Raw genomic sequence first — 12,404 nt, forward strand, 5'->3', positions numbered from 1 at the left:
ACAATGTTGAGAAGGGAATAGGAAGAGAAAGAGTATGAGGGCAAGGTAATCATTTTGGGGGAAGATGATGACCTTCAGATGATGCTTGGCTCAGATTAGAAATGACTGCTAAGTGACCACCACCTCTAATACTCTTACAAAAATATCTTTTTTTTTTCCTTCTCCACTGTTGGAGAAGAGTGGGTATCACTTATAGTTGATAAAGCTGTAAAAAGGGGACCCAAAGGCCCACTGTTCTAAAAACCTTGCATTCCCCAGTTGATCTTCCAGAAGCCATCACCCTAAAATCTGCTGAGCTACAGATGTGAAGATACTCATATTAGTTTCCTACACAATGCTCCCAGTGGAGATAAAGGGCTAAAGGGAGCAGGGTAAAGACCTAGAAGTTGTGGTCTCTCCATCAAGCCTCACATTGGAAGCCCTAAGCCTAGTGATAAAAATGCCTTAGTGATGATATGAGGGTCATCATAGCCTGAGGCTGTTCCCAAAGTACAGACTGGTGACTCTTGGGCACAGTTCATTTTCATTAGGAAAATAATGAACAACCTAAGCTTAATTACTTGATTAGATTAAATCAACACCATTCAACTGAATAGAAGAGAGAGTAAACACGCCTTTGTTTATGCTCTTTAAATTTGCTTCTTACCTTTAAATCAGCCAGGTAACTCTTTCTCCTCAAATCAGGCACCTCTTCTGCAAGAGCGCCTCCCTTTATCCCCAGCTGCACTAAGGACCCTAGGAGCAGTCTCTGTCTATTGCTAGTTTAGAATTTAACAGTACTTTGGAATTATCTGTCATCCCCACCAGAAGGAAAGCTCCTTGAGAGCAAAGGCATCTTATTTATCTTTGTACCCCAGCACACATCACATTGTCTGGCACATAATTAACTGGTTATTTGAACCAACTAAATGCCTCTTCAAAAAATATATAAATGCACATTCCATATGGTACAGTCACAATGTCTCTGTGCTGGTGGCGAGTATGAAATCTGTATAATTTTGCTACTTACTCTTGACCCATGGGACAATGGAAGGTCCAATGGGTGCGACTGGATGCCCTGACCATGTTACATGCTCTCCTTTGTCTCCTAGTTCCACAGACACATGCAAAAACATCACCCACCTAGCTGGGATATGTTTGTGGTAGAGGAGGGGCTTAGAACAGAGGTTTCTTGGGAGCACATTCTTTGGACTGCATGGGGATCTAGTTCTGTCAAAAAATGAGAGCCTGACTAGATTTCAGTTTACCCCCGCTCTCCCTTTAATCAAGCTAGCCTGAAAGCAGGAGACATCAATCAGTTATATCTGGAGGCCATACTTGTTTTTTTTCTACTCAAAGGGGGCTCTGAGATGCAAAGCCATTTCCCAATAGCAACAATTCAGCACAGGGTAAAGTAAATCTAACAAAGAAGCGACACCCTGTCAGTTGAAATGAAACAGGCTACACCAAATTGTTTCCCTGCTTATCTATTAAAAGATGTGTGTAAGGAAGTGCTTGGTAAATGCTATCATACCAGGCGCTCATCAGATCCTGAAGTAGACATTGTTAGAACTGTTCCTACAACAACTTCAGCTCAGAGAACCCAAGCTGGAGAAACACTAGCTTGATTTTTTTTTTTTAAACCTCAACTCCACATTGTAATTACAGCCACCAGAAATATAGTGTCATCTGGTGGTAACTAGTACAATGAATAATCAAGATGAATTATGCCTGTCAGGTCAGCAAAACCAGACTGCTACATTCCCGCTTTCAAAGGATGCAGTAGGTCGCTCTAATGCCCAGTGATTTTGTTTGAGCCAGTAATTCCTGCTGGAAAGTCAATTATCCCAGGAGCCCCCATTGGCTGAAAGACATTTAATGGGGGGATCATTGCTGCTTCTGTTATGTCAGCTGTTTACAGTGGCAGCTCAATTCCCAACCCTCTATAGCCAGAGATCTGAGGCCTACATTGTTCATAAGATAATTCTTTCTCTATAGGTCACTAAGAGATGAAAACTCCAGTTTTTTTGCTAATTACTGTAACTTGCAGACATGCTGAAGGCTCATTCAGAAACTATTTAACACTCAGTTGGATGGTGAGGACAGAATCCACAAGCTAGAAATCTCAGACAGGGCTCTCTCAGCAGGACAGGAGTGTGAGAACAAGCATGCCAGTGTGAGCACCATGGAACTATGTGTGAAAATAAACACCCAAGTGTGAGCTCAGCTCCAGAGACAGAGAAGAATGTTTTGGTACAGTGGGGGCTGGGGCCCCGCCAGGCCTCCATTCCAGCTCTTCCCAAACTGGAAAGGAATCTGAGCATCTGATATAGCTGAGAAATCTGCTTTGTAAGAGAATTTTAGCCTAAAAGGCTTTCAACTCAGTGACTAGAGGACAGAAACACTGACCAGAAGAGGACAAAAATGAGACACCAAACTCTTTGAGTAATGCCACTATTTAAGCTTTCCATAGAAAGGAATTGTCAGTTACTACTGAAAGAAAATGCAAGGAAAACAGATGACTCAGTGTGGGCATGTTTTCTTTAGTCTAATTCCAAGTCAATGATGGCCCGTTAATTTAAAATATTCAGTTGGGGCTGATGGAAAAATGTCTAATGTGCAGTGATGCCTCTGTCTTGAGGTAGTTAAACTTTGATCCTGTTTCACAGGATTTTCTGGCTGAGGTGAGAGTAATTCCTGAACCCTGTCCACCAGGCAGATTCAACGCTTTTCAGCTCAAGTTCTGGTTATTTGTACCCCTATGTCTTCACTCTTAAAGCATCTATGGGTATCTCCTGTCTCCATCACACAAAAAGCACTGACATAAATGCCAAAAGACAGACATGGGCTCTCCTAGGACCATCAACCTCATAAATCCTCTGTCTCCACTCTCCCTCCCTTCCCAATGGCAAGATTATAAGCTTAACCAGTAATTCTCTTGGTTCTCCGATCAACTGCCATAAAAACATGGCTTACTTACGCAATTCAAGTTTATGTACAAGAAATTTCTTAGACTATCAATGAGCTATGGGTGTAACAAACTAGAAAGTTACCAACACCAAAATAATTTTTCTAGGATGATGAGTATTGGCTGACAGAGGCTACAGAGGTGGAAGAAAACAGGAAATGGTGGAAGCAGGAGAAGTGTGGAGACACACATGCAAAAAGAGCTCAACCCTTTCGGGTTCACAAGGGATCCACAGAGAGCATTTCAGATGAAGGGCTGCTGCATGGAAGTATACCCTGCTGAGGAACAGGTTCTGTTACCCCGTTAGCAGCAGACCACAGTATTAAATAGCCCAGAAATGTGTGTGGGAAGTCAGCAGTAGCTAGAGTGGTCACTTATTGCCATTTACAGCCTCTTCTACTTTAGAACTCTTTAAACATCTTTGATCTCACCAGGAGCTCACAGGAAACTGACAGTTTGCTCCCAAATACCCATCCAACACCAGATTTGGCTTCTACACTCACATTGGCCTATTTTCCCCAAGGAAGTCAGAGTGTTTTGCCTGTAAATGCCTCCAAAATGGTAGTGAAAGAAGGGGGAGGAAAGAAAAGGAATATAGTATTTGTGTGCTTTTTGTGTTTTAAGGGCTGGACCAGGAGCCTGAGAAGCTTTTTCTTACTTAATTCTACAATGTATAGGGGATTATTTAAGAGTTGGGGAAAAATTGGCTCAATGCGTTCAAGCAACTAGCCCAAAGCCTCAGAACTTCCAAGTAGCAGCAACAGGATTCACACCTAGGTCTCACTTCATAACATCCTGCAGCCTCATGGGTTGAAAGAGTATTGGAACACAGTCTGGTTGGAGAGATCAAGAAGGGAGAAAAAAAGAGGAAAAATGTGGAAATAAAATCCTCTGTCCACAGAATGCCCAAGTCACAGCCTTGGGTGGCTCTCATCAATGAGAGGTTCTTTTAATCCTTGATTCATCTCATTAGTGTCTTTTGGGTATTTCAACCAAATGAAATAACACAACAAGTGCTCTGAGAATTATCTGGGGGAAGTGAAATAAGAATTTACCCCTACCTCCAAAACAATCCATCTATCCAGTGTAGGATGAGCTCCTATATTCCCTCAGGGGATAAGAGACAGAGGGGAGGGCAGAGAAGGGGTGAGAGAGGGAAAGGGATGGAGACAAAGAAACTGACAGGCAGACAAGGAGATTACACTTCTGAGGGAATCAGAGAAAAATGGCACCCAGCATCCTGTCAAGTACATATAAGGTTTTAAAAACAACAAACCCTAAATCTAACTGCTACTCAAAATAAAACAGTGCTTCTAGTCTAACATCTCAATCTTAGAAGAAAATGAAGAGATTCACTACATTTGAAAAATCTAAAAGTTGCCTGTGGAAGAGAATCTGCTCCCCCACTTCCTATCCCCTAAAGCAAACTGAGGGCTACTGGGCAGAAGTTGCCAGGGGGAAGGTTCCAAGCCTACAGGTGAAGCCTCTTCTTAACAATTAGAACTGCCTAGTAATGGAGTGAGCCTTCTCAGGAGGTGAGCAGCTTCCTGTCTCTAGATGATCATCTGTCTGGGATGTCACAATGTGGAATCCAACACGAAACGGGGTTGGGCAAGATGATCTCTAGGGGCCCTTTCTGCCCTGAGAAGCAAAGATCTGATGACAAATTTATTCAACACAGATTTCCTGAGAACCCACCTAGGAATAGCACTGTGCAAGCTGCTGAGGAGAGTACCCCATCCTCAAAAATATAGGTCCCACCACTAGAAGTTTTACCATGAGTTAGAAAAACAAGCACATCTATAGCATTTAATAATGCAAAGCAACAAGTATCAAAACAGAAAGTGCCTGAGTGGTGGAAGAAAATGCTGGATGCTCAGAGGTGGAGGTTAAGCTGGCCTTGAAGAATGGGCTGAGGGGAGGTTTATAGTTTAAATGAGTATGGAGTAGGAGATAACTGAGGCATGTTTTGGCAGGGAGGATGTAAGGACAGCAAGTCTGAATAGTTAAGGTGGAAATAGTCTGTGAAATGCCTTGAATACCAGGAGGAAATTTAAACTCTGAACTGTGAACCAGTGGGAAGGCAGAGGATGTTTTCTGAACACAAAAGCAAATGATTAAAATTAATGTTCTGGATGTTTTTAACAACTCCTTAATGTTGAAATAAATATAAAACACACACACAAATGCACACAGATACCTAGTTGGCTTTGATCACAAGTTCAAAGCCAACCTCAGCAAAAGCAAGGCACTAAGCAACTCACTCAGTGAGATCCCATCTCTAAATAAAATACAAAGTAGGGCTGGGGATGTGACTCAGTGGTCCAGTGCCCCTGAGTTCAATCCCCAGGACCCCCCCCCCAAAAAAAATAAATAAATTATGGCAGTTGGGGGTATAAAACTCAGCAGTAGGACAGCTGCTTAGAACTTGCACAAGGTCCTGGGTTTACTCCCAGCATCACAAAACAAAACACACAAACACACACACTCACACACAGTGTATATCACAAAACCCAACAAAACAAAAATTATGTTTGTGCTATTTTTTAAAAATTTGTTATATTTGACTTTGACTCCTCTGTTAAAACCTATCAATTTTTCTCCCCAGTCTTCAACAAAGATTTGCATTTGAATGTCACTGAAAGAAAGGATGGAATAATTTATAGAAATAACTCCTTCACAATACTTAGTCTCAGATAAGAGACTAGTCTGTTTCTTCATTTAATAAAATGTGTTTTAATCCCTCTGCAGTGATTTACAATGTCAATGTATTGCTTTTATAAACAGCACTGAAGACTTGAGAAAAAGCCAGCGCTGAACTGGGTGGCTGTGCCCACACTGAGAATTTGGGTTTTGAGAGAGAACCAAGAACAAATGACTGTCATAAGAGGCAGTCAAGTCAGGGAATCAATTGGATTTGGGTTAAAGAGATGAAAAAGAGAGAGAAGGGTGACTCTGAATTCCTACAGTGAACAAAACATATTCCTATGCAAACAGAAGCTGGGCAAGGGATCAAGCAGGAAGCCTCAGAGCACTAATGAAAACAGACCACTGCCTAGGGGACGGGGTAACAAAATCCAAGCCAGGAGAAAAACAGGTTAAGGTAGCTAGTAGCAGCAGAAGCAAAAGACTTATTGCCAACCTTCTGTTGTAAAGAATGCAAATTCTCCTGGTCCAAAGCGGCTACCTTGGGCCTTTCTTTTTACTGAGACTCAGGGGTGGAGGGGACCCAGGGGAGGAAGAGATCCAACCAGACCAGGCCTTAAGATCTCAGGAGCCAGCACTGCATTCCTTAGAGCTGTACCTCCCCAGAGACAGGAGCCTGACTTTAAAAGCAATTAAGTATCTAGGCTATTTTAGGATTACTCCTTGACCACCTGGAATATCTTATTAAAGGCACAGCTCAGATGTCCAAAGCAATTTTAGTTCCCATTCCTCACTCCTCCCCAAGGCAAAAGTTAACCCTTTCCTTAGGGTTAAGTACAGGGCTAAGCTACCAATTCTTCACTTGGGTTCCCCACACTCTGAAACCTCTAAGAAATAATCCTATCCTTAAACACCACTGAGCACACTGATAACTTAAAATGGAGATTCTTTTTTTTTAAATTTTTTTTAATATTTATTTTTTAGTTATCGGCGGACACAACATCTTTGTTTGTATGTGGTGTTGAGGATCGAACCCGGGCCGCATGCATGCCAGGCGAGCACGCTACCGCTTGAGCCACATCCCCAGCCCTAAAATGGAGATTCTTGAGTGTTCTCTGAAGACACAGAGTGATAATGTGTTTCCTTTCTTTGTACTCTCTATAATCTGATAGATATGAAGCCCAAAGCCAAGGATTTAGGTAAATTTCTAGGAAATGAATGTCAAAGTATTCATTAGCAAAATCACTAGACTTCCAAGTGGCTGATCACAGGCTCCCAGATATCAATTTATTGCTCTGAAATACAGACTGTAATAAAGTGTTTGGGCTGAATGTGGAGATGATTGTTAGGGATTAAAAATAAATAAATAAATAAATAAACTACCTTATCTTTTGCTAGATCTGTAGCTCTGTAAACATAATATATGTGCTACATTTGTGACTACTTTGGTTGTGACCTGGTTGGTGACATTGTAATATTAATAGTCCAATTTCTAGATTTGGTATGAAGAAAAGAAAAAAACATTCTTTGCCCTCTCACTAGTTTCAACTGATTCCAGGAGGTAATGAGACATGAGGGTAATGGCAGGATTACAGAAGAATCCTAAAGGAGAGGAGAGCCCCAGGAAGTAAAACAGATACTGTTATAAGCAACACTGTTGGACTACAAAACCTTCCTGATAAGATCAGGATTACTGCTCTTAACTAAATCACTCAGGCCTTGGAAGCACTGGAGTTATAATTATCAGATGCACACCTTCCGCTGTCAGGTAACTTTAGGAGGAACCAGAAAGAGCCTGCCTACCTCCTACTAGCAACAGAGATCAATTCAAATTCGGTGGCTTGGAAAAAGAGCTAAGGGACACTTTACTAATGAAGTATGAGAAAGGGGGTAGGGTTGGGGAATGGGGAGTTACCTTCCATTTAGGCACAGAATCACTCCACTAGGCAATCAGACTGCTGAAATGAGGTGTTTTTACAAAAGGAGGGAGAAAAATTAAAATGCAACACTGATAAAGAGGATACCCTGATACTAAGGAGTGAAATGGCCAGACCAAGTTCAAATCTGAGAACCACAGAGTCCTACCTCCTTTTCTCTGTGCCAAGTAAGAGAGCCCCTCATCTAGGTGTCACAGCAGGAAAACAGATCTGAAGAGGTTAGAGAAATTGGCCCCAATCACTGCTCCACAAATACAAAACTATTTTTCAAGTTATACAATTTAAATGTATAGGAATTTTTAAAATTTTTATTGGAGAACTGAACCCAGAGGTGCTTTACCACTGAGCTACATTCCAGCCATTTTTTATTTTGAGACAGGGTCTTGTTAGTTGCTTAGGGCCTTACAAAGTTACTGAGGCTGGCCTCAAACTTGCAATATGCCTGCCTCAGGTTCCCAAGTCACTGGTACTATAGGTGTGTGCCACCATGCCTGGACCAAATACAAACTTTCAGAACTTCCTCTCGGGTACGTACTCAGCCTACACTTCCCTCCCAGGTTATTATGGTGTAAGCATTCCATAGTGTCAGAAACAAAAAGGAAGAAATTAGTGAGCAAGCACCAAAGCTGAAGGGCTCAAGGAAGAATTGCACTCCTCAGCTCAGGGCTGAGGAGTGGAGTTGGTATCACATAAATACTCCCATCTCAGAAGAGGAGTCCAGGTTGCAAGTCTCCTGCATGTCAGGAACCAGAACTGAAATAACTATACTAAAGTCAGAGGACTTGAAAGACTTATCATTATCACCTCAGAAAAACTGCTCACTAGCCCAGAGAAGCATTAAGGTACTTTGCCATCTACTAGGGGATTTATGGGAAAAAAGTGTCCATAGAAACTCATGCTTTCATTAGGCATAGATGTGGACTTCAAATTCACATCAGCCAAACCAATGCAACTAGCTAAACTATATCTGAGCCCCAGAAGAAAGGAAAAATTCCCCTTACAAGTACTTCCACAGAAACAAATCCCCACCCAAAATGAGAAAACCAAACTACCACAAGATAAAATAAACCACTATACAGAGGACTAATATAGTAAAGGGAGAATGCATCCCAAGAATTAAGAAAAAATAATAGACTAATCTAAAAGCATCTTTCAGTCATATTTACAAGAATGGTCAAACACTGATCCTTGATGAAAGAAGGCAGGATTAAGGACGCATACTTTGTTGCCTTTTGTGTATTTAAAATTTTCACAATAAAAAATTTAGCAAATTTCACAACATAAAGTTTAAAAAGTTAAAAATGCCCAAAGAGCTAAAGAATAGAAATCACAAGGTAAGAACAGACAAAATTTTAAATACCAAAAAATTTTTATAAATAAACACAATAATTGAGATAAAAATATAAAGACTAGTAAAATAGAGCAGATAGAACTGAAGAGGGAATTAGAAATTGGAAAACTGAATGTGAATGCAGAATGCCATAAAAGACATAGTTAGTTAAAAAAAAAAAAAGATATCTAGAAGACTTCTTGAGAAGTTTCCACTACTCCTATTATTGGTCCAAATAATTAAAAAAAATAATGGCCAAGTGGGGGATAGACAGGGAACACTATGACAACACACAAATAAGGTTGAAAGAGCACACAAAGACCCAAGTAAAAGAAAATGTTGGTAGAAAAAGAAAAAAAAGCCCCAAGTGGAATAAATAAAGTACAAATCTAGAATATATTCATGAAGGTACAAAACAGCAGTCAAGAAGGGCATGGTGACATGACTGTAATCCCAGAGACTCAGAGGTCGAGGCAGGAAGATGGCATGTTTACTGCACAGGTGACTTTTTTTTTTTTTTTTTTTTGGTGGTGTGGGGATTGAACCCAGAGCCTTGTGCATGCTAGGCAAGCACTCTATTAACTGAGATATATCCCCAGCCCCAAGATGGCATGTTTGAGGCCAGCATCAGCAACTTAGTGGTGCCCTAAGCAATTTAGTGAGACCCTATCTCAAAAAACGTAAGTAAATAAAGCTGCAGATGTAGCTCAATGGCAAAATGTCTCTGGGTTTAATATCCAGCGCCCTACTTCCCTGGGCAATAAAGAATAATCAACACAATTAGCCTAAGCTAATTGGGAGGCTGAGGCAGGAAGACTGTTATTGCTTAAGACCAGGAGTGGGAGACCAGTTAGGCAACATAGTAAGACCCTATCACAAAACAAAACACAGAGGTGTGGTGGTGCATACCTGTAATCCCAGCAATTCGGGAATATGAATCAGGAGGATTGCAAGTTCCAAGCCAATCTCAGCAACTAGGAAGCCCCTAAGCAACTTAGTGAGACCCTTGTCTCAAAATAAAAAATAAAAAGGGTTGGGGATTTGGCTCAGTCATTAAGCACCTCTAGTGTTTAATCCCCGGTCCCCAAACAAAAACAAAATAAACACCCCCCCCAAGTAAAAGAACAAAATCAGAAAGTATAACATCCAAAACAGTAGAAGAGATACTAAATAAACCTCTTAGTCAAATCAATATAAGGCAGAAAAGAAAAGAAAAAGTATGAATAAATCGAAATCCAAAATAAGAGGACAGAAATAGATCATCCAAATGTATCATCAATCCTAATAACCAAATAAATTAAATTAACCTAATAAATACTAGTCAAAAGAAAGCAAGTCTTACACTGGAATATTTTAACTCACCTTTTTTAAAAAATGATCACACAAAGGCAACTTAAGATTTCAAACAGAAATCAATACACTTGATCCATTAGACATACAAAACACTGCCTTTAACAAATAGCAAATATGCACTTTCCAAGTACATATGGATCATTTATTGAACTTATCATACACAAGGCCAACACAAAAGATTATCTTAAATTCCAGAGAATCAGAGAAGCATGCCAGTTCTTTAACAATGTAAGTGTGCTATAAGTTAATATTAGAAAAAAGAAAAAAAAAAAAAGTATTGGAAACCAAAACCACTTCTAAACAACCAAACCAAGGCTTAAAGATGCAATCACAATTGAAATTATAAAGCATTTAATAATAAGCAACAATGAAAGCATTACACTTGAAAACTTGTGAGATACCAAGCAAGTGAGATGCAGAGGAAAAACCCAAAGCCTTGTAAAACCCATTTACAAGAATTTCAGAAAATGTACTAAACATCCAACTCAAATGGCTTAAAAATAGAAAGAAATCTCAATATCAAAGGATCATATCAAAATCAACATCCAGGTTATACTGGCACACTATACAGTTTTATACAATGTTACCATGGGGAAAAAAAAAAAGACAAAATGTATAAAATTATCATTTTTGTATTATTTCTTACTCCATGTGAATCTACAATTATTTCAATAAAATTTCATTTATTTATTTTTTTTGATACCAGGAATTGAACTCAGGGGCACTCAACCACTGAGTCACATCCCCAGTCCTATTTTGTATTTTATTTAGAGACAGGGTCTCACTGAGTTGCTTAGCACCTCACCATTGCTGAGGCTAGCTAGCTCTGAACTCTTGATTCTCTTGTTTCAGCCTCCCAAGTCGCTGGGATTACAGGCATGTACCACCGTGCCCGGCTTCAATAAAATTTCAACTAAAGAAAAAAAGAATGTGGTCAAAATCCAAAAAAAAAAAAAATAACACCATTTAAGGCTGGTGAGGAAATGGGAAAAGTGGGTACTGGTATATTTACTGCTGATGGGAATGCAAAATTATACAGCCACTTTGAGAATGTGGCTGTTTCTTACAAAGCTGAAAATATCCTTACCATACTATCCAGCAATTGCATTTTTTAGAATTTACTCAAACTGAAACCTATGTCCACAGAGAAATATGCATATGAACATTAATATCAGCTTTATTTATAAATTGCCAAAATTTGGAAGCAAGCAAGACATCCTTCAATAGGTGAGTGGATAAATAAACTATGGTACATCCAGACAAAGGAACATTATTCAGCTGAAATCAGCTATCAAGCCATAAAAAGACATGGAAGAATGTTAAATGCATATTACTAAATGAAAAAAACAAATCTGAAAAGGCTACATACTAAATAATTCCAACCATACAACATTCTGGAAAGAACAAAACCATGAAGACAGTAGAAGGATCAGTGGTTGTCAGGGATTAGTGGGAAGAGAGGGATAAATAGGTAGAGCACAGAAGATTTTTAGAGAAGTAAAGCTACTCGGTATGACACCATAATGGTGGATACAAATCATCACACACTTGTCAAAATCCACAGATTGTACAATAAGAGTGCACCTTACTGTAAACTATGGACTCTGAATGATAATAATGGATCAATATAGGCTTATCAATTGTAACAAATATACCCTCTGGCACAGCATTTGAAGGTGTGCATGTGTGGAGAAGGGCGGTATATGGGAAACCACTGTACCTTCTGCTCAATTTTGCTATGAACCTAAAAAAATAAAATCTTTTTTTTTTTAAATATGAATGAAGCAATTCACATGAAAAAGGACAGTAAATGAAAATGGAAGAAATAAATATTTATTGAATGCTTACAATGTAACATTACTATACAATAATAAGCAAATCAAATGGTGTCATTGTTCTCTTGGAGCTTACTATCTAGTTTAGGAACTAACCAACCAACCACACCAATGTAAAATAATAACATTCAATGACAGCATATAAAGGGAGAACCTGATCTACACTGAGAGTGATGACAATGCCTCTGAGGAAGTGACCAATAAAGGTATTCTAGCATATGCAAAAGTGAGGGTGATTGAAACACAGTGATAGGTCAAGAGATTGTCAAAGATAAGGCTAGAGAAGTAGGGAGGGCCAGATCATAAAGATTTGGGATTTTAAAATTACAGTGTGGGACATCATACTTGGAGGCCAT

General features: G+C 39.6%; 1 protein-coding gene across 4 annotated transcripts in view; it reads right to left on the reverse strand.

The window, feature by feature from the left end:
• Arid3b (AT-rich interaction domain 3B) overlaps positions 1 to 12,404 on the reverse strand; it is a 45,381-nt gene that overhangs the window by 22,483 nt on the left and 10,494 nt on the right. The gene's annotated exons all lie outside the window — the stretch shown is intronic.

This window comes from Ictidomys tridecemlineatus, chromosome 5 (genome assembly GCF_052094955.1).
Source record: "Ictidomys tridecemlineatus isolate mIctTri1 chromosome 5, mIctTri1.hap1, whole genome shotgun sequence".
NCBI lineage: Eukaryota > Metazoa > Chordata > Mammalia > Rodentia > Sciuridae > Ictidomys > Ictidomys tridecemlineatus.